Source organism: Schistocerca serialis, chromosome 11 (genome assembly GCF_023864345.2).
Source record: "Schistocerca serialis cubense isolate TAMUIC-IGC-003099 chromosome 11, iqSchSeri2.2, whole genome shotgun sequence".
In the NCBI taxonomy this organism is placed as follows: domain Eukaryota; kingdom Metazoa; phylum Arthropoda; class Insecta; order Orthoptera; family Acrididae; genus Schistocerca; species Schistocerca serialis.
In genome coordinates, this window is record NC_064648.1 from 204,576,063 (window position 1) to 204,595,382 (window position 19,320).

Sequence of the window (19,320 nt, forward strand, 5' to 3'; positions counted from 1 at the left end):
GTCGAATACATCATACAGCTGTATCACTGACATCATTCTGTTATAGAAATTAGTAACAATTGCTGTTGCTCTGGTTTTATGACTTTTCTGCAGACCAAAAATATCCTCTGTAGGAATCAATATGAAATCAGTAAACAACGCTCACATGAAACACACACACACACACACACACACACACACACACACACACACTGACTGCAAATTTGTACATCAATCTGGTGATTTGGCCTGTTGTCCTCCCATTCACCAAGAGCATTCCAAGGGATGTTTTGCAACAGGATAGCGTTTGCCCACATACTATTGTTGTAACTCTACATGCTCTACAGTGTGTCGACATGTTGCCCTTTTCTGCTCAATCACCGTATCTGTGTCCAACTGAGCACATACGCGACATCACTGTTCCGACAACTCCGGCGTCATTCACAAACAGCATTAACCATTCCTATATTGACCGACCAAACACTACAGGCGTAGAACTACATCCCACAAACTGACATCTGGCACCTGTACAACACAATGTATGCTTGTTTGCATGCTTGCATTCAACATTCTGGCAGTTACATCACTTACTAATGTAACAGCATTTCATATTGCAATGGCTTATCTTGCGCTTACATTAACCTGTGATCTTACAATCACTTAAATATGATACCTAGACAAATGTATTGAAAAAATTTCATTACTCTACATTAACTATTTCTTGGTTTTGCAATTTTTTTTTCTGTCAGTTTAAATCTAAAAAATGTGTGGACAATTGGCAATCCCTTTTACACTACTAATTAAAATAATGTTTCTCAAGAACATTTTTCATTGGTACAGTAGAAAGGAGTGAGACGTGTTGCTGTATCAAATAATAACATGTACCGCTGCATGAACATTTGCAATGCTCTGAGAATTGCTTCATCATTCTATATAAAAATAAATAAATAAGAAAAAATAAAAAAAATATGTTGGAAAGAAGCAGTGTCATTGACATATCGATTAATTATCTTTCAACACTTTAAAAATGAAAGTGTTCAAACAAATACTGTTTCGTTCTAAAGTTCAGTTAGGCACTAATGTTTACAACCCTGTGAAAAGGGGGGAGGGGATTCTACCTATCACCTGCTTGCCTGCCTGCACTCACAAGTAACAGTCTCAGAAAGCTTGGGAACCTCTGGTCTAGTGAAAAAAAATTCAAGTCTTGCTATTTGCTCTAGAAATGCCGCCTGGTTATGAGTGAATAAAAGTTAAACACAGTCAGCTGCTATCATAGCGAAATATAAACTGTCTGATGCAGCAATTTTAAACTGTAGGCCAAACTGCAAAAGATATCTGGATGCTACCAATAAATATTCCCAGCAAGAATCTGCACACAAAGAGGGAGCCTACTTATATACAAGTATGTAATTTAAAATGTTGCATTGTGCATATGTTTGTAGCATCTTTCTTTTACATTTGGTACTTCAGTTGCTATGGGCTTATTTATCAATTGCCAGTTTTTATCTGTAGTTCACTGTTGCTATTTCAATTTACATATGGTCATTCCGTCATTTGGAGATAGTAAGAGAGGCTGTGAATGCTAGAAAATGGAGTGCCACGTGGTGAAATTGAAACATTTTCGACATATTATTCTGTTCGAGTTCAATAGAGGGATGACAGCAGCAGAGGCATCCAGAAAGAACACTGGACACAGCATGGCAAGAAAATGGTTTTCTCATTTCAAGGAGGATTGTTTTGACATTAGTGACTCATCACATTCAGGAAGATTTTTTATACACGTCAATTCCACTATCATCCACATGAGCGTATTCAAGAACTGGCAAACATGATGATCTGTGATCATTCCACCATTGTACAACATTTGCATGCAATGGGAAAGGTTAAAAAACTAGGTGCACAGGTACAGCACGTTCTCAGCCAAAATCACAAAAATCAGCAGGTGCCCATATGTGCATCTCTGCTGACTCGTCATCAACTGGCTCGTGAACAGCACTGACCGTTCATATTCTGTACCATTACTGGTGAACTGAAACAGTGTTGTTATGCTAACATAAGGAACAGAAAGGAATGTTTGAGGTCAAACAATGCAGCGGCTCCCCTTGCAAAGACCCGCACACACCCACAAAAGATAATGATGTGCATCTGATGAAACAGCAACAGTGTAGTGTACTACGGATTGCTTCCCCGAGGTTGACATTTACTGTCAACAACTGATATATCTTAAAGATGCAATCCAAGAACAGTGATTGGGACGGCCCCATGAACTGATACTACTCCATCGTAACACCCACCTGCATTCTACTAGACTGATAAAAAACATTAAACAGCATTTGGATTGGGAAGACATTTACCATGTGCCTCATTCACGATACAGCTGCAGACTGTAGATTAAAACTGAAGAAACTGCAAAAAGGTGGAAATTTAAGGAGATGGGACCTGCATAAACTGAAAGAACCAGAGGTTGTACAGAGTTTCAGGGAGAGCATAAGGGAACAATTGACAGGAATGGGGGAAAGAAGTACAGTAGAAGAAGAATGGGTAGCTTTGAGGGATGAAATAATGAAGGCAGCAGAGGATCAAGTAGGTAAAAAGACAAGGGCTAGTAGAACTCCTTGGGTAACAGAAGAGATACTGAATTTAATTGATGAAAGGAGAAAATACAAAAATGCAGTAAATGAAGCAGGCAAAAAGGAATACAAACGTCTCAAAAATGAGATCGACAAGATGTGCAAAATGGCTAAGCAGGGATGGCTAGAGAACAGATGTAAGGATGTAGAGGCTTATCTCACTAGGGGTAAGATAGATACTGCCTACAGGAAAATTAAAGAGACCTTTGGAGGAAAGAGAACCACTTGTGTGAATATCAACAGCTCAGATGGAAACCCAGTTCTAAGCAAAGAAGGGAAAGCAGAAAGGTGGAAGGAGTATATAGAGGGTCTATACAAGGCAATGTTCTTGACGACAATATTATGGAAATGGAAGAGGAAGTAGATGACAATGAAGATGAAATGGGAGATATGATACTGCGTGAAGAGTTTGACAGAGCACTGAAAGACCTGAGTCGAAACAAGGCCCCGGGAGTAGACAACATTCCATTAGAACTACTGACAGCCTTGGGAGAGCCAGTCCTGACAAAACTCTGCCATCTGGTGAGCAAGATGTATGACACAGGCAAAATACCCTCAGACTTCAAGAAGAATATAATAATTCCAATCCCACAGAAAGCAGGTGTTGACAGATGTGAAAATTACTGAACTATCAGTTTAATATGCCACAGCAGCAAAATACTAACGCGGATTCTTAACAGACGAATGGAAAAACTGGTAGAAGCCGACCTCGGGGAAGATCAGTTTGGCTTCCATAGAAATGTTGGAACACATGAGGCAATACTGACCCTACAACTTATCTTACAAGAAAGATTAAGGAAAGGCAAACCTACGTTTCTAGCATTTCTAGACTTAGAGAAAGCTTTTGACAATGCTGACTGGAATACTCTCTTTCAAATTCTGAAGGTGGCAGGGGTAAAACACAGGGAGCGAAAGGCTATTTACAATTTGTTCAGAAAGCAGATGGCAGTTATAAGAGTCGAGGACATGAAAGGGAAGCAGTGGTTGGGAAGGGAGTGAGGCAGGGTTGTAGCCTCTCCCTGATGCTAATCAATCTGTATATTGAGCAAGCAGTGAAGGAAACAAAAGAAAAATTCAGAGTTGGTATTAAAATCCAAGGAGAAGAAATAAAAACTTTGAGGTTCGCCGATGACATTGTAATTCTGTCAGAGACAGCAAAGGACTTGGAAGAGCAGTTGAACGGAATGGACAGTGTCTTGAAAGGAGGATATAAGATGAACATCAACAAAAGCAAAACCAGGATAATGGAATGTAGTCAAATTAAATCGGGTGATGCTGAGGGAATTAGATTAGGAAATGAGACACTTAAAGTAGTAAAGGAGTTTTGCTATTTAGGGAGTAAAATAACTGATGATGGTCGAAGTAGAGAGGATATAAAATGTAGACTGGCAATGGCAAGGAAATCGTTTCTGAAGAAGAGAAATTCGTTAACATCGAGTATAGATTTAAGTGTCAGGAAGTCGTTTCTGAAAGTATTTGTATGGAGTGTAGCCATGTATGGAAGTGAAACATGGACGATAACTAGTGTGGACAAGAAGAGAAGAGAATAGAAGCTGAAATGTGGTGAATGCTGAAGATAAGGTGGGTAGATCACGTAACTAATGAGGAGGTATTGAATAGGATTGGGGAGAAGAGAACATTGTGGCACAACTTGACTAGAAGAAGGGATCGGTTGGTAGGACATGTTCTGAGGCATCAAGGGATCACCAATTTAGTATTGGAGGGCAGCGTGGAGGGTAAAAATCGTAGAGGGAGACCAAGAGATGAATACACTAAGCAGATTAAGAAGGACATTGGATGCAGTAAGTACTGGAAGATGAAGAAGCTTGCACAGGATAGAGTAGCATGGAGAGCTGTATCAAACCAGTCTCAGGACTGAAGACCACAACAACAACACATCAAAAACCTTCAAGGAACTTCCTTTCCACATGAAAATGCGCTCTGAACACGGCTCAACAGGTTCATCGCTTCAAAAAAAAGTTTGTTGCAAGCCAGTTCCTAACCAATACAGCACAGAATGACACTTTTAATAGAGATACAGCTGCAGACATAAACAAGTCTGCTAAAGATTTCTACTAAATTATACACCTGTGACTGAAACAAGTTACACTATGAACAGATTAAAACTGTGCGCCATACCGAGACTTGAACTGCAGACCTTTGCCTTTCGCGGGCAGGTGCTCTACCAACTGAGCTACCCAAGCACGACTCACGCCCCGTCCTCAAAAATGGCTCTGAGCACTATGGGTCTTAACTTTTGAGGTCATCAGTCCCCTAGAATTCAGAACGACTTAAACCTAACTAACCTAAGTACATCACACACATCCATGCCCGAGGTAGGATTCGAACCTACGACCGTAGCGGTCGCGCGGTTCCAGACTGTAGCGTCTAGAACCGCTCGGCCACTTCAGCCAGTCCCCGTCCTTACAGCTTTACTTCTGCCAGTACCTCGTCTCCTACTTTCCAAACTTTACAGAAGCTCTTCTGCAAAGTTCGCAGGAGAGCTTCTGTAAAGTTTGGAAAGTAGGAGACGAGGTACTGGCAGAAGTAAAGCTGTAAGGACGGGGCATGAGTCGTGCTTGGGTAGCTTAGTTAGTGGAGCACTTGCCCGTGAAAAGCAAAGGTCCCGAGTTCGCGTCTTTGTCTGGCATACAGTTTTAATCTGCCATGAAGTTTCGTATCAGCGCACACTCCGCTGCAGAGTGAAAATCTCATTCTGGAAGTTATACTATATTAGTCTTACAAACAGAGAAACTGCAATACTTTCCTCAATCAAATGTATGACAAGTGTAATACTTAGTACCCAACTCAACAGGCATGACAAACGAGAGCTAAATCCTAGTATTACTTTATTTAATAGTATACTTGTCTCTGTGAACTTCAATAGGAACAAATGCATGACAGCTTTTAATACTGCAGCTGAGACATTAAATAAGTCCCATTTCAGTCTGTATGGGCTGCATATGAATGGGCTAGGTGATGAAAAGGTTCCTCTGAGTTTTCCACAATTAATAAAAAATATGACAAATCTCTGAAAGGACAAAGCTCACATCACCTGATATCTGTGAAAAGAAACAAGTGCCACTGCCAAGAAATCTGACCAATACACACTAAATTTATTGATATTTTCTTTGTACAGAGCTATCAAAATTATGGCTTTTTCAAACACCAGAAACAACAGTGCTACAAAAATTACACTTGCAAAATACGTTACTCACTAAAACTGTTGCATCTTGTATCCCCTTTATAATTTATTACTTTACAGCTGTTACACTATTGCATCATATCACAAGCAGTGTCATAAAATTCACTGAATGAATATAAATTTTTTTTCTATCACACAAGATTTTAATTTTGTATAAAACCAACCCTCTTGCATGTCCTTCAAGAATTTGATGAACCAAATCAAACCACTGATGTACATGCTATGATCTGTCGTTTTTAATTTTGTTCTGTGCTGGAAGTAGTTACATTTTGTCCTGGTATTGTGACCATATACTTCACTGCACTTGATAACATCAGTTAACTGATTCAAAAATGTAAGTACACTAGTTTAAATAAATACAACAAAGACACTCCCGTGCAAAATTACACACAGGAATGACTTTTGCTCAATGTGTCATTGCCATGTAACATAGTGTAACATTACGAGTCAAGACAGCTCTAACGGAACTTGAATAGCGTAAAGTTATCATTAAAAACGCACGCCGCGCGATTTGTTATGATTTGGTCGGTCATAATAGTAGTAACATGCTTTTGAATACAATTAAAATATAACGGCGATACCTGTTTAGCATTATTGGAAATAATATGTAATAAATTAATGAGTAAGGTAGCCGATCCTATAAGAAGAGGTAAAATTGAGCATATTAAGGTGTTTTGCTTTATATCGACTAAGCTGATGATACGGCGTCTTTTTTTTTCGTTTACTCTTAGAAGAAAAAAAAAAAAGAAAATAAGTAACGAAGTGCTAATTGTGCGTTATGAAAAATATAGGGGCGAATTTTAAATAGCTACAGTGTATAATCAGACTAACAAATGGACATTCAGTTACGCGAAATAGCGGACAGTGAAGTGTGGTCATTAAATTGAGTACACCTACAGGGCAGTCAATTCCAGGATAAGTCTATTCGCGTCTCACGAGGCACGCGGTATTGAGACTGGTTTTTTTTTTTAATTATATCACGGATAGCGGGCTTCAATTTATAAAAAGGGGAAAAGCTGTATCATTATCATTGACTGTTGGTGTTATGCAACCAAAACTGTTCATCAAAGGGTTTCGGTGAATGAGTGGTGAATGCGAAATGAAACTGTGAACGAAGTTATGTTCTGCTTTAGCAGAAGAGACAAGACAGTTTGGTCGTATCTGTTATTATTCCATAAATTGTAACACTTCTTCTCGTTGTACGAAGCCTTTATAGACGATCGTTATGACAATTTGCTTTGAAGGGATCTCGTTACGAGTTAAGTTTTGGGGACCTGGTCAAGAGGGGATAATTCGTAGATCTCAACTACTGCAGCTGTTCTGGGATCAGGTGCTACCGTGACCGTTGTGTGTTGCCTATGGCTTAAGGTCATCATATCTCATGCTCTAAGATCGACGCGCCTTTCCTCTTGGTATAACGGTGTCTCACGGTAACCACGACAACGCCGACGGCGAAGGAAGATACGGTAGAAGTGGCGCCCAACGTGCGGCTCAATCGAAGAGGATTGCTGCATCGAGTCGAGTGTCATCCGGATTCACGAACCCTAGAGTAGGAAAATATTGTAGCAGCCAGTGAGTCTGTCCAATGAAAGAGGTGTTCTTCAATAATCGCTAAAAGTGAGCGATACTACCAGGTATGATTAAAATAACTGTATAATTATAAAAAAAAGGGAAGTTGAGACTTGTGATTTCGGTAGATAAATATATATATAAATACATAGTGAAAATAAGTGTATGTCTTGGTAGTGAATAATCATGTCAAAACGAACGAAAAGAATACATGATAATGTGCAGTTGAGCAGAGTAATGAGTAGAGAGAGAGAGGAAAGTGAAGAGGAAAGGGATGATGTATCCCACGAGCTCAATGCGGGACAGGAGACATGTACAGATAATAATACAGTTATTGATTTAGAGCCGTTAGGAGATTCAAATACAATGATAAGTAAGGTAAGCAGCGTGGGAGAACATAAAGATCTTGAGGTTTCGGAAGTAGATCAGCAAGTTTATCCTCAAAATGGAAATATTAATCAAAAAATGTTTGATATGCTGGTATCAATAAATACTCAAATGGGTGTAATGAATGGAAGACTTGGTTCACTAGAAAAAGATAATAAGCAATTAAAAGAGGACAATCAAAAGTTAAATGAAAAATTTGAGGCCAAATTTGGTTCATTAGAAGTTAAAATGGATTCTTTGGAAAGCAAACTGAACATCTTTGATTATAAACTGGAAAATACTAAGAAAGAATTAAAGGCGGACTGGGAGACTCAATTAAATGCGAAATTTGGAGAACTAGATGTAGAGTTTTCTAACACCTTAGAAAGGCAATATAATAATTTAATGGGAAAACTTCATGACGTAGAAAAGAAATATGAGGTAGTTTCGAAGAGTTATGATGGCATGTCCAATAGGATGGTTAAGTGTGAAAGCAGCTGTTTCAATGCTAGCGCACAGATAGAAGAGCTTTCGAAACAAATAGTCGAGTTTGAGTCTGATGCTCGTAAGGGGATTGACAAGTATTTAGTAGACCAAACTAAAAGACTTGACGAAGATCTATCTGAATGGATAGAAATAAAAAGAAATGAAATTGTAGACAAGGTTAAGACTACTATTGGATCCCAGCCATATGAAAATATCAATGAGCACCTAAGTAGAAATGATGAATTAATTAAGCTCTTCACTAGCGAAATTCAGAAAATAAAAGAGAAAATAGTTGATGAGTTACCTAAATGGCAAAAGGAAACCAATCATAAATTGGCGGAGTTAGAACGAAAGTCATCACAAAATTTGTTGACAGAGGACGAACAATCGGAGAATAGGTCGAAAAACTACCGAACATGTGATAATACGAAGTACAATTGTGGTGAAAAATTGCATTGGGAAGTTGATGATTCGGTTGGTAAAGATGATGATTCTTTTGGTCAGCGAGGATATTTCTCTTCTTTAAAGGTGGAGAACAGCATTTTTAAAAGTAGACAATTCCCAACATTCTCCACTGAAAAGAACAACCTGCATCCGAAAATCTTTATCAATAACTTCAAAAGAATATTTCCGCGTAGCTGGTCAGAACACGACCGACTTCAATTTATAGTATCCAAAATTACCGGAGAAGCCGCATTATGGGCCGCTGAAGTAAGTGAAAGTTGCCATACTTGCGCTGAGTTTGAACAACTTTTTTTGACTAAATACTGGTCGTCGAGTAAACAAGAGAAATTAAGAAAAGAGGTTTACCAACCTGAGTATTTTAACAGTAAAAGGAGTACTTTAAGGCAATATTTTGAAAAGTACATAAATAAGACACGTTATTGGAGTGATCCAATCTCTCACAAGGAAGTGATCAGAATTTTGAAGGGAAGGTTGCCCATAAATATACGTGAAAAGTTAATAAATGTTCCTGACCACGACGTAGAACAATTCTTGTCAGTGATTGACTCTATAGATATGATTATGGAAGACGCAAGACAAATGAGTAGTAATCAAATGTAGACTCACACTCATAGTAATACGAATAATTACAATAATAATTTAACGTATGATAACAATAATACCGAAAACCAGGTCAAACCCGCATCACAGGAGCGTGGACAATCTTCATCCTATGGTTGCAATAAAAACAATGATTATAATAAATATAGAAGAGATACTTACTGTACTAGAGGTAAACCTCGATGTGGTGACGCGAATGTGCATAGTAGTGATAGTAATAAGAGTAACAGGTACCCAAGTGATGAACCTAATTGCATTCGACCTTGGGAAGATAATTCGAAGCAAAATGTTCATCGACAGGATGAAACAAATGCCTCGAGTCCTCATCCAGCACAAGGAGTTATACCAATGGGCGAAGGAGCCTCCAATGTGCAACGGGGTGAATACCATAACTCGGATCATACTGTACGGATTGTGGAAGTTCATGAACCCACACCGATGACTCAACGAGATAGATTAAACTAATACCAGTCACCAAATGCCTTCCTAGGATGACTGGAAAGGAGAAGGAAGGCAGGCATCAATTTGAACTGAGAGTATTAAGGTACAATAATGATCAGGATATAAGGAATGAATTAATTGAAGAAAAACCTGAAGTTTCTAATAAATGTGGACAAATTTTACAGGCAATAATTCCAACAAGTATAAATAATGTTGATGTTGAAATATTAATTGATACTGGAGCAACTATTAGTGTCATGACGTTGGACTGTTTAAAACAGATAAGCCGAGGGGTAAAAATGCCCACTTTTCCTATCACAGGATGTACCGTGTCTGGCGCGTTCAGCGCAAAAATGCAAAAAGTTGTGAAACAGGTACGTGTTGACGTTACAATACAGGGGGCTCAAATAGAAAGTACATTCCTGGTTGTTCCTAAAATGACAGTACCATGTATCTGGGGTTTGGATTTTTTATGTGAGACCGGTGCAATCATTAATTTAGAGAAAGGTGAATGTATATTTAATTCCAATGGTAATGTTTTGACAGCCACCCTGAGAAAGGGCCGAGTAATTCCAAATCAATTGTGTATGAATCTAATGGTAAAATATGTCAGTATTGATGATGAAAATGTGTATGATATATGCCTTATTGAATGTTCTGAAGAAATGATGGATAAAATGTCATTGCAGAAAAAGGTGTTAGAATCAGAATATTTATCTGTTATCCAAAGGGATGAACTGTACTACTTGTTGGAAGCATATAAGTCAATTTTTAGTAAACGTCCGGGTATAATAAAAGACTTTGAATACCATATAAAGACGTACGCACATAAACCCTTTTGTCGTACTTCCTATTCTATCCCATGGACAAAGAAAGAAGTAGTCAGAAATGAAATCAATAAAATGTTAGAATGGGGTATTATTGAGCCCTCAGATTCTGAATATTGTAATCCTCTTGTGGCGGTAATTACACCCAATGGTGACATCAGATTGGTGTTGGATGCCAGAGAGATCAATAAGATCATTATACCTGTACAAACGCGACCGGAGAACCTAGAAGAGTTAGTACAAAAGTTTTATGGTGCCCGCTTCTTAACTTCTTTGGATATGCGTAGTTCATATTGGCAAACTAGAATATCGAAAGAATCTAGAAAATATACTGCATTCGTCTTTCTGGGCCGAAGTTACCAGTTTACTGTCATGCCATTTGGGCTGAAAATAAGTGGTGGTGTTTTCATATCGGCATTAGATACCGTACTGGGCAGAGACCTTTTGAATGAAGTTACTTTATATGTGGATGATTTGCTAATTGCTTCTGAAACTTGGGAGGAACATTTGGACTTATTAAGAAGAGTTTTTGCGAAATTTTTGGAATACGGAGTTACTGTAAATTTGAGCAAATCCAAGTTTGCTCATAACCAATTGAAATTTCTTGGACATATAATCACTCCTGAAGGGATAAAACCAAATCCTAAAAAGATGGATGCGATTAACAGATGTGCTTATCCAAAGAATAGAAAGGAATTAAAGTCATTTATCGGCTTAGTTTCATTTTTTCGACGATTTTTACCCAATCAGTTAGGAAGCCAAGACTGTTTGTTACGGCTGTTAAGAAAAAATGTCATGTGGGAGTGGAATTCCGAATGCACGCAAGCTTTTGATAACATCCGCAATGCTTTGACTAATGCTCCACTGTTACATCATCCGAGACTTGATCAAGATTTTTATATTGCTGCTGATGCTTCTGAAACAGAATTGGGTGCCACTCTTTTCCAGATGGACAATCCAGAAGATATCAGTACCATCAAGATAATTGGGTTTGCCAGCAGAACACTCTCTAGCTGTGAACGTGCATATTGTACTACTGAATTGGAAGTACTGGCCGTGGCCTGGTCACTTTGAAAGTTTCGCTATTTTGTATATGGAAAGAAGATCATTGTATTCTGCGACCACAAAGCTTTATCTTTTATTTTAACAGGAAGGATGTTCCATTCACGTTTAACCCGGTGGGCCTTGCTACTGCAAGAATATGATATTACGCTCAAATACATCAGAGGGAAAGACAACATCACAGCCGATGCTCTTTCAAGATTACCGAAAAGAAAGAATGCTGACGAGTGTGAAGAACGGACTATTGACTTTAAAATCATGAATTTATCACGGCAATATTGTGAGAGGCAGATTTCACAGCTATCTCGAAGTCTTCCACAACTGCAAGAAGATGATAAGTTGTGGAAAGCCATTAGGCATGCTGTTGAAAGCAAAACGCTAAGTCACTCTCAAGAACAGTATCAATTAAAATCCGGAATATTGTATCGGAGGAAGGATGAAGAAGATGTTTGGAAAGTTTGTGTTCCAAATAAATATTTAGAATCACTAGTATGGTACACTCACTTGAAGTGGGGTCATTTTGGTGCCGCTAAATGTACAGCCAAAATAGCACAATACTGCTATCATCCAAATTTGGGACGTATAGCTACAAATATTATTAAGAAGTGCAAAATATGTCAGAAGGCGAAACCCATAAACTATTGTCGGAAGATAGAATTACATCCTATCATCCCACAACAACTTTTAATGTTGGTGTCATGTGACGTCTGTGGGCCATGTCCCATGACACGTGGACGGTTCAAATATGTATTGGCTTTCTATGATCTCTTTTCAAAATATGTGAAATTATATCCTTTGAAAAATCTCCACGTTCGACCCATGTTATGCAAATTTATCAACAACTATATAACTGAGCTTGGCAAACCTATAATGATCTTGACAGACAACGCTGCTTATTATACAAGCAAAGTATGGAGAGACACTATGAAAGAACAAGGAATCCAGCACATTTACATCTCAAGATTTTACCCTTGTGGAAATCCGGTTGAAAGAATCTTCCGAGAGTTGAACCGATTTTTACGGACGTACATACCCAAACAACATTATAAATGGATCGATTTGGATTTATGAATTTGAGAAAGTGTATAATGACTTACCACACTTATCAACAGGTTATTCACCTAACCAAATAGTATTTGGTGAAAGTATTGTGCCAGAATGGATGAAGAAATTACCTGCGGTAGAACAAAAGATTACCAAGAAAGAAGATATGGTGAAGAAGGTCTATGAAAACCTGAAGCATCAAGCACAATTGAGAAAAATGTGAAGAAAGTAGTCACATATGATGTAGGGGAAGAAATTTTATTGAGAAATCACCCAAAAGCATCAACCAGGAAATGACTGAATAAGAAATGGCAATATTTATATACAGGTCCATATAAAATAATGAAAATACCTCATGAAGGGAGCTACCTCCTGGCAGATTGTGATACTGATGTAATTAAAGGCTTGTTCCCTCACATAGACCTGAAGAAGTATTATCAATAATGAGCAAAATATAGATTCAAGAAACACTGAATGATACCAAGATTACACTCAGTGGACTAAATAAAAGCACCAATGGATAAATACGTACTTATACTAACTTACAAAGAAAATTAAAGAATATACCGACGATTTCCATGAGATACCTTCTTGGTATCAGCAACAATGATGACGCTGAAATACGATTTATCCTCTCACCGAACAGCGAGGATGGATGATTTAAAAGTGGAATTAAGAGGAAAAGAAAAGGACCAAATCCTCTCTGGTTAAACAAGTGGCCTGATAAGGGTTTTGGCCTAGGATGCCAATCGTCGAACCCGGCTGTGATCCCTGCCTTGCACAGTCGGTTGAAGAACTGAGGGCTACATCCAAGAAAAAAAAAATGTGGTGTGAATATGAAGTGATTAGAGCGAAGTGTTTCTAAGACAACCTATAAACAAATGTGGAATTTAGTTAAGGGCATTTTGTCTAGGCCCATTAACTCAACTTAAATATTGTAGAATGTATGTACTGACTTGTTGAGTGAATCTGAGAGTGAGTGTATTCGCCGAAACAAATACCCTCTCCTGTCACAGTACACAAAAAAAATAAGCCTGTTCTGTCTGGAACCCTCTTCAAGACATCACAGTCTGGGGGGCCGTGTAACATTACGAGTCAAGACAGCTGTAACGGAACTTGAATAGCGTAAAGTTATCGTTAAAAACGCACGCCGCGTGATTTGTTATGATTTGGTCGGTCATAATAGTAGTAACATGCTTTTGAATACAATTAAAATATAACGGCGATACCTGTTTAGCATTATTGGAAATAATATGTAATAAATTAATGAGTAAGGTAGCCGATCCTATAAGAAGAGGTAAAATTGAGCATATTAAGGTGTTTTGCTTTATATCGACTAAGCTGATGATACGGCGTCTTTTTTTTTTCGTTTACTCTTAGAAGAAAAAAAAAAGAAAATAAGTAACGAAGTGCTAATTGTGCGTTATGAAAAATATAGGGGCGAATTTTAAATAGCTACAGTGTATAATCAGACTAACAAATGGACATTCAGTTACGCGAAATAGCGGACAGTGAAGTGTGGTCATTAAATTGAGTACACCTACAGTGCAGTCAATTCCAGGATAAGTCTATTCGCGTCTCACGAGGCACGCGGTATTGAGACCGGTTTTTTTTTTTATTATATCACGGATAGCGGGCTTCAATTTATAAAAAGGGGAAAAGCTGTATCATTATCATTGACTGTTGGTGTTATGCAACCAAAACTGTTCATCAAAGGGTTTCGGTGAATGAGTGGTGAATGCGAAATGAAACTGTGAACGAAGTTATGTTCTGCTTTAGCAGAAGAGACAAGACAGTTTGGTCGTATCTGTTATTATTCCATAAATTGTAACACTTCTTCTCGTTGTACGAAGCCTTTATAGATGATCGTTATGACAATTTGCTTTGAAGGGATCTCGTTACGAGTTAAGTTTTGGGGACCTGGTCAAGAGGGGATAATTCGTAGATCTTAACTACTGCAGCTGTTCTGGGATCAGGTGCTACCGTGACCGTTGTGTGTTGTCTATGGCTTAAGGTCATCATATCTCATGCTCTAAGATCGACGCGCCTTTTCTCTTGGTATAACGGTGTCTCACGGTAACCACGACAACGCCGACGGCGAAGGAAGATACGGTAGAATAGCTCAATGAAACTTGGACCATATATAGAAGACAACTGACAGAAATATGCAATGAGACAAATAGAAATAACCATTTTATTCAAAAATAATAATTACACTGAAGTTACTGTGATTTATGATGGTCCCCTGGACATTACAAAAGACAGAACATGGTTCTTAATACGGTCTTTGACCACCACAGACAGCAATGTGTGCTTTGCAATATGCTGCGTAGAGGTCTCAATGTTGGTAAGGAGTTCTTGTGGTAGGATGTAGACTGAACATTTAAAAAATATGGTAAATCATGGGCATCTTTCATAAATTATATTTTAGTTTCTGTTGTTGCATTCAGCAGTGAAAATGAGTTTTACCATTTGGCTGTGAGGATTGTTCATATAATAATAAAAAAGACTCGGGTAGTCACTGAAACAGATGATACCTTACAGAGACAGGATAAAAAACTGGTAAGTAGAGACAATTGACAGCAGCTTCTGTAAGGGGTGCAATCGGCTGGCATTTGATGAAAGAGTGCACAAAACCACTGTACCAGGTGAATTAGTTTATGCAGATGTTTGCTGACCAATAAAGAAATTTATTTGCAGGCTTACTGATACTTTGATGTTCTTAGAGACAATTTTTCCAGTTTCAAGGTAAAGTAGCTTTTGCAACACAAAGATCAAATTAAAAGTTACCAATGTTTATTAAAATGACAGATTCAAGCTGAAGTCACTGTCAGAGAATTAAGATGGTGGCGAGTGTAGCGGGACTTTGAATTTCGCCGCGCTACACTCGTTCCCTCAGATATAAATTATACCGTCGCAGTGGTATGAGCGCTCGACGGCAGAGAAAATACTAAAATTGTAACTCTTTTTTTTTCCTATCCGTCTATTGTCTCTCGAGAGCGGAAGCTTAATGCAGACGTAAAAAACTTATTAGCTAGTCTTGATATGATTAAGACGAAAAAACTTATTAATGTGTAGACATATTGTGGATGTTGTTATGAAATTCGTAGGATGGAAGTAGTAACGTAAAATAAATTGCATTCAGTATCAAGATGATTCTGATTTTTATAAATTAGTGACTCCTAGACGGCTGCAAGATTTCGGAGCAGACTTTTCACGCAGAAATGAAGTAGGAGATTTTTGAAGACCTGGACGCTCCATCTACCTGCATTATTTTGTACCAAAAGAAACAGCTTTATTACCTCTGTGTTTTATTGTTAGTATTTCAGTTCTATTCCTCCTGTTTACAATCGCTCAAGCTTGTGATATGCTTGAATTGCACCGGCTGTGAAGAGAGCTTCTGGAAACAGTGATTTAAGTTGAACAATGCCAGGTACATACAAATATATTGATATTTCAAAGTAAACCTGTAATACTGAATAACATAATTTGTTTTTACTTCTTATTAGCACTTGATTTACTTCTGGCATTATCTAAATTGACCCAGAGCGTTAGATACAGGAAAAATACTATGTTTTTTTAAGACTAGTCTAAAGTTACCCCAAATAACAGTGTAACTTTGTACCAGTATTAAAACAGAAATTTCACTCTAATAGGTGACAGTGTGCATTTTCAGTTTCCTAAGCACTCAATTGATACAGATACGCAATGTTACAACATCTATTGTGATGTGCAACTCATCTTTTGTCTAGTATTTTCAAAATACGGAGAACAGTGATACAAAATTATTCCAATTGACTGTACCAACAGACGACTTGTGCTTCGTCTTTCACTTCCCATCATTCATCCTGTCAACCATTACCAACAGCAGCATGCAATGGAAATAACCCTGTACACTGAACGTGTACTTTTATTGGCTTTTCAATACTTTATAACTTTTGAGGTTTAAAATAAATGTTTCATTTTAAAAGTGGCTTATGGTATTTTACCAAAAAAACAGGTCACTCTCAGTGTGATCTCTATTGCTAAAGCCAAGAGGGGGTTTGTAACATCTAAGTAGACTTGACCATCTGTTTCATTTGGCAATTAATTACTGGAGTTTGTCTTAACTTGACATCTGCACAGAAGAAAAATCTTTAGTCCCAAAAGTTCTCTCTTAACTATCCCGAGGCGTTACTCATTAATAAACGTCACAAAATGTTTGTACATATCGTGAATGGTCGAACTTTAATATATTTATTCCCAATTTTCTTGCATTATTTATTTTTCAGTTACAATACATGTTTCCCACACTTGTGTAAATATTGTGTGCTCAGTACTGCTACGAAAACGTCTAACAAAAATTTAGCAAATCCGGTACATGTGGGCCAATAAAACAAAGCAACTGCTAATTTAGAAAGTGGATAACTTTCCTGTACTGATGGGACACGAAACACGTAGATTTGAAAAATACGGTTACATAGCAGGGCGCACTTAGAAAACATAGTGGCAGATTTTGAGCCTACTGAGGTCGAAGAATGGAGAGGGGGGAAAAAAAAGAAAAAAAAATCACAAATTGCTAACTCCATATGGGCAAGCAATTATTACACTGTTTCTTGAAAACTTGGATTTGTATGCATTTCTTGGCTCAAAAACTTCTTTTTCACTGTTTTTTTTGTCTCGATTTTAATTTAATAAGAACAACGCTACAGCGATAGCAGTTGCTCTTAATTTTTTGCGTGATATTGCAAACTTCCATTTGCCTATCTCATGAAGCGACTCTCTTAGAAAGCTGAAAACAATACTGAAAGACTTGCAGAAAGTTCGTAAAATTAACTTGGCGTTGCGACTAGCGGGCGTTAACTTCCGAAACTTGACGCGACTGCGTCTCTATGGCAACGACCTTGTCGCAACCGACAGGCATTTGTCTTCGCCGGTAGCGGCGGAAAGCTGGCAGCAGCGCTGTTAGCTGTCACGGACGCGAAGTCGACTTCCGGTGGAAATCACTTCCTGGTGGACACGCCTTAAGTTACAGGAAGCAGCAGATATTATCGCAATAAAGGCAAAGGCTTGCATGTTGATAGAAAAACTTGAGCCTAGTACAAATGTGGGTACACTACTTAAGCCTAAAGGTGTTTTAAGGCACTCTCATCGGACATAAAAATCTTACCAGCGTAATGCCACAATTTAAAAGTAAATTGAAGGTTATCTTCTGGGAAACTCTTTTTACTCTCTTAATGGATTCTACAATGTAAACATTTCTAATTTAAATATGACGCATTGTACTTGAAATATTTACTATTACCACGTTGTAATGCAACACGATAACCTGCGTCATCACGGAAATTTGTTACAGCAAATCATTAACTTGTAATGTGGAATAATTATGGTTTATTATTTGACTGTTTTATACCTCTGTTCACTGTACAGAACGCCTTAGCTTAAAATTATTAGCATACTACAATTTGCGTCTATTACAATGTATAAGTACTGTTCTCATATACAACTCGTTCCATTTCCATGCAATTCTCTTGTATACTGGAGCAACGTAACACGAATAAACAAATAAAATGGCTTCTACGACAGGCAAAACATTTAAATAAAATTTTCGGGAATAGTTTTAGAGCGTAATAACCGAGACCAGACTATTTTTTATCACACTGGCATCGATGCCGAAAATTTGACAACGTAAATGTACCATCGCCACGTCTGAAGTGTATTAAAAACAAGGACACTAATGAATAAGTGTTTACCTTTCTATAGCGATGAATGTTGCTGAAAAATGTGTCCGTATAACGGCAGGATGCACTGCCTACAATCTCCAACTCGAGTCACAATTCGCAACCACGACGCAGAATGAAAGTTACTGCATGTTATCACCCTGCCAGTGCTGCCAGTAGCTGCATGGTTGGCGATACCAACTGTACATGCCAAGTGTTCGAGAGAACAAGTGATGTGAAGAAGATCCTTAATCACGGATCTGCTGTGTGATCCGCTTAGGAAAATTATCTGTAACGGGATACGTCCAGTAACGATGGAGGTAAGACTTGAGTAGTGTTGTTCTTAATGAGACTGGAGTGGCAAAGATCGATCGCGTAATCTACGCAGTGGAGTGGGAATTATTAAGTGTTTACACTCAACAACCATTGGGAAACTTTCTCGATTCCTTCAATAACGATGTTTTGCCGAACGGACCTTGCTGGCTGGAAAAAAAAAGCCTATTGGGTTGGTGCATAAGTTTGTTGGGTTTTTCCACAACCTCAATAAACACAACAGATACACATAACAGAAACTTTAGCCATCAATAATATATTCTCATTGACTATTTACAACAGTCTGCCAAGCTGGGATAACTTCTCGATTCCATGACTGTAGAAATCAAGTGATTTTGAGGTGAAGAACTCGTCGAGCCATGTTCAGAGTGCGTTTTCATATGGCAAGGAACTTCTTTGAAGGCTGTTCGATAGAGTGGAGAAAGGGTGCAAATCTGATGGCACAACTTAAAGTGATAAGGTGAGTGCGATGTGACTTCCCAACTCAGCTCTTGTGGAAAGTTCTTTCTCGGTCTAGCAAACAGTGGGTGGGCATTTCGTGGAGTAGCATCACTTCACGCAGCCTTCCTGTCGTCGTTCTTGGACTACGTCTGCAAGACATCTCAGTTGCTGAC

General features: G+C 38.3%; 1 protein-coding gene across 1 annotated transcript in view; it reads right to left on the reverse strand.

Moving 5' to 3' along the window:
* LOC126426979 (poly [ADP-ribose] polymerase tankyrase-like) overlaps positions 1–18,539 on the reverse strand; it is a 58,013-nt gene extending 39,474 nt beyond the window's left edge. The window contains exon 1 of the mRNA XM_050089137.1: positions 18,407–18,539. The gene's annotated coding sequence lies outside the window, so the exon portion shown is untranslated. The remainder of the gene's footprint in view (positions 1–18,406) is intronic.
* Between the last annotated feature and the right edge of the window lie 781 nt (positions 18,540–19,320).